Genomic DNA, 4909 nt, shown 5'->3' on the forward strand with positions numbered 1-4909 from the left:
ATTTAAGACAAAAAAAATTTTTTTTGATCCCAATTGCCTTGTAAAAGAGCAAATTGTTTTATTGAACTACTTGGGGCACCCAGGATCATTTCTATAGCTAGGGTGCAAGTGTTTCATCCTTCTCAGCTGACCTACTTCCTGAATTGATGCTGGCCAGATCAATTGCAAGCAGGTTCTTCTAACTCAGGATTGAACCACCTGGCTGTGAAGATGGAAAAAGAAAAATCATTATTGTGACAGCTGCATTAGTAAGATAGCTCATAGCATGGACTCATAATGTCTTCTGAGTCTAACAGAGTATAAAGGCAAGGCCATTGTAAAAGTTTCTTTAGGCTTTGAGTTTCAGACAATTGAAAATGTGGGGTGCATTAGTCATGTGGCCTCGGTGAGACTATGAAGGACAGGCTATATATGAAATCTGCATCCCATATTGTCCCCTCTGGACCTCCTTATTCCCTGTTACAGTATCATGGTAGCTCGTGAGCCATGGTTCATGGTTGTGGTAAAAGGTAATTTTATCTGAGGTAGACAGCAGGAGAAGAGGAGTACAGCAGTGGGGCTGAGGAACTGAAAATCTCTGGTTTGTCCTGAACTTCTCAGAGGGCTGCAAGACTGACAACATTGAACACAGTGAGTTAAATCAAACTCAGCAAATGCTGGGTTGAAGCTGCTGTTCAATATCTCAAGCTGTCCTTCCCTGTGGAAAGCCTTTACTTTCTGTATATCTAATTCTTGCCCTCAGTAGGTGAAATGCTCGAACAATTAAAAGTATGTTGAAATAGTGCAGTAACAGCAGTGAAAACAAATTCCCTCCTCCCAGCCTTCCTGCCATATCAGCTGAGCAAACTGAATCATGCCAGCTTTGAGACTGGTGCTTCCTCCTGCTCATCCTTGGAGACATTGGTCAACAGGCCTGGCCAGGAGTCTGGGTGTCATTACTGGGGAGTCCAGAAACACGGGTTAGGAAATTGCTGCTTTAATGCTGCAGGAAGTGGTTAGCTGGTGACATGTAATCCAGCTCCATGAGAAAATACTTATGGAAGATACATTTCCATTTCTGTGTCAGCATTCATCTATCTTCTTTTTTCATGCTGATGACTTAATTTGCTTCTTTATCCTGAAACAAAATGGTCTTGCACAACTTTAGCCAGGGAGGAAATACTATTCTTGAATCAGGAGTTTTGGGGATTGAATCCTTTCATGTGCTTGATGATGATTTTTCTTATCAATTGCTGAGGATCTCAGACCTGCCTTCTGCAGGTAGTGCAAAGACTTAAATACTGAAGCCACCACTGACCAAAACCAGTTCACTTCCACTTATCTTTGTTAATTTTCCTATAACTGCCTGCTCCTGTGCTGAGAGAGGCTGTAAAGGTTATTGCTATATGTTGCCAGAAGCCTAATTTAAGAATCATGGCACCATTGGAGTAGCTGCCCAAATAACATCACGACAACCATTGCATTTCCTGCAGGAGGGGTTTCTTCACTGCAGCACAATGAAATGTAAATCTGCAGGGAAATATTTTAAAATCAGAGGACATTTGACATTTCCATGGTGGTACAATAGATGGTTTTGTACATGGGTTTATAATTGTTCCTAATATATGGAATTTTTTTGCTGCCATCATTTTAAGATAATGTTTAGGAGCAAGTGAATGATGCTTCTACCACAATGTATTTCTGGTTGGATGGGCTGTTTTCAGACACCTTAGACACCATCATCTGATCTAAACTTATGTTGTTGTCCCAGCTTTTACTGAGGTATCCTACAGCACAGGGGACCAGACTAGTTTTTGATCTGTTCTCTGTCAGGATTATAATCTGACTGAAATCCAAAGAACTGTCCTAAGAACACAGACACAGCAAAGGTCAGTGTAGGTAAACAGAGCTGGACCAGAGGCTTAGGAAAAGAGTCCAAGAACAGCACTTGTAGAATGTTAATAAACATTTCATATACCTATTTTTCTGAAGTTGACCAGGACTAAAAATATATGCTTGAAATGGTTTTAAACTATTATCAAAGGTCTAGATAATAGCTGCTAGATAAAACCACAAGTTATATTAACATTTCAGCCCATTAAACCTTAGGGTCACCTTATCCTCAGAAAGAAAAATGTCTTGCAGAGTTTTACAGAACTTAATATCCTGCAGGAAGAGCCCTTCAAAAAAGATACAAGGACACAGTAATTTTAAACAGATTTGTTGTGATCTTACTGATACCACAGTTCTTTGCAGACCAGGAAGTAAGGCATCTGAGGAGGAGAAAATAACTTTCAGTATATATTTATCCCCATATTCGCTGGGTGTCAAGGTGTTTTAATAGGATTTAAACAGGTAGAGAACTGGGTAGTGGAAAGCAATTTCATGTGTATTTCATGTAGGAAGTTATGTGAAGCTTAGATCTGATTATCCACCAGAACAAAAGGGCTTTTACAGACCATGAGCTGAAAAAGGCTTGGGAATCTTCCTGATTATCCTCTAAACTGTCCTGAACCTAAACACAGCAATCTTGGCTAGATCTGAATAGAATAGGTGGCAGCTAAATTTGCTGAAGCAGATTAGTCTTGATAAAGCAGTAGGAAATACTGGATATTGTCTATGTTTCCCAATAAAGATTCTGTCTTTGTCCCTTGTCCTTCCTAAGTGCCTAAATTTAGACTCTGAAATGCATCCTTGAGAACAGAAATAAATATTGATGGTTGTTTGCATCTGAAGGTCTCATTGATTTTGATGGTATTCATTGTCACCCTGTGCCATTAAACAGAGGCCACCTTTGAGGTACGTGACTGCAAAATTTGGGGGTTGCATATAATTGGTGTAAATTTCAGTGGCTAAGGAAAAATGCTATTTGAAATGAGCAGTAACTTTAGCAGGAGTGCTTAGAAAATGTTGACTTCCTGGCTACCTAAAAGAAAGCATTTTGAATATTGCTAATATATGGGAAAGGCTTGAAGAATTTGATATAAGCTGATGAAGAAAAGAGTTTTCAGACTGTGTCCTTGTAGGCTCAGTGGAAAGCAACATCCTCTGGGATTAAAGGAATTGCAGAGCCCATTTTCAGTGATCAGCCCACTTGCACCATGATTTCCAAAGAGCTGCTGGGAGCCTGGCTGCCTGGATTCCCTAAAAAAAAGAAGCTCAGGGGGATGCAAGGAGCTGGAAATGGTTGCAACTTTCAGGTAGTGGCTGTGAGCAGCAATGGATAGCAGGGGAAATAAGGGTCATGTAAAAAGAAGAGAAGCAGATGGAAAATGCATTTTTGGGAAGTGGCTGAATAGCTGTGTAGCACAGGTATGGAAAATGGTTTACAGAACAAGTCTACAGAAGACTAAATATAGAAAGGAGATGAGATTAATGTTCTGGAAACCAGCTGCAGATGATGTGATGTGCTCTGGACACTCTGTTCTCTGTTCTTGTATCATCCCCCTGGTATCCAGGCACTTAACTGGCAGATGACTCACTGTGTCTTTGTGCTGCAGCTTGCTTCTCAATTAGATAAAGGTAATTCTTTCCACTTTTGAAGTGATGCTGAAAAGGATTGATCTGTAAAGTGCTTTGAAGATACACTAACATTCACAGAGCCTCTGAAGCCTAGGTTTTAATTGTGGGGCTGCAGATAATTTTAGTACATTATTGCAACAACAAAAATGCCAAAGTGCAGTAATTCTAGCCCATGGTACATTATTTTTGATGCTCCAGATACCTGAGATGATATGGAGGTTGGATAAATTGCTAACATAATACCATTGGCTTCACTTACACTTTTTCCACAATGCGGATCAAAACTTTTTTTCTGGTTGGAAATTACCTTTCTTTTTTTTCCAGTGTAGCTTTCTGAATGCTCTGAAGATATCTTAATTTTTTAGCTGATATGCCACATAAAACTTCAAGGTTACCTTTGCTCTGAGCAACAGTGAAGTAAAATTATTCCGGGTGAGATACAAATTCAAAACTTCACCATTCATCCAGGTTTGCAGAGCTCACACACCAACTTCAGCTGTCTTGTCAGAAAAGCTTTGTCCACAGATCTTGGCTTAGGGTCCTATCAGCTGTCATGGTGATTCATCTCAGCTTTATTGACATTTTGTTGTTGTCATTGATGCAGAAGATGGGTGTTGCCAGTGAAAAATCCACTAAATCCAGAGAAATTCTGGTATACATGGCTTTTATTGACCTCATCCCTGCTTGTGTTTAACCTGGACAAGGTGACTTTTCTGACCAAGCAAAAGGTTATCTTCCACCCAGTTAGACACAAGTTTAAAAAGTCCAGTGAATCACTGATGTTTTCTGAAACTCTCTTTACCAGCTCTCTGTGTACCTGGTTTCTATCCAAAACAAATGCAAAATCTAAGTAATTGAGTGGGACTGCTTGGAGTAACTCCCCCTTTTTAAAAGAACCATTTCATTGTGCTTCTCTCTAACTTTCAGTGGTTGTGTGAAAGCACAAGGTCTGCAAACTAAGTGTCTGAAGCTTGTGACCTTTCTAACATAAAGGCACTCTTTCTTGTCTTGATTCCCTTCCTGCTTGAAGGTCTATCACTGTCTGTTTTACCAGTTTCTCCTTTCCCAGATAAAGCGATGCACAATTCTTTATCTTTTTCAATTGAAATTGAATTAACTCTCAAATTCTTTCTTGATGCTTTCCAACATTGCTGTCAATTACATGAAAAATAACAGCCAAGTGGTGGTGCTGCCTTTTTTGGGCTTAAGCTGGAATGGAAGCCTCAGCTGCAAGAATATGCTGGAGTAGCTCTAAAGAGAAGTTTTATCCCTTCCAATTTCTCTGTTTAGTTACTAAATATCAGGTCTAAACATCAGGAGCAGCTTCAAATTTCCTCACTTGTTTGGCCAAGACAAAGGAAAAAAAAATCAATAGCTGCATCTTAGCTGTTAGAATGTGACACTTAAA

This window comes from Anomalospiza imberbis, chromosome 5 (genome assembly GCF_031753505.1).
Source record: "Anomalospiza imberbis isolate Cuckoo-Finch-1a 21T00152 chromosome 5, ASM3175350v1, whole genome shotgun sequence".
NCBI classification, from domain to species: Eukaryota; Metazoa; Chordata; class Aves; order Passeriformes; family Viduidae; genus Anomalospiza; species Anomalospiza imberbis.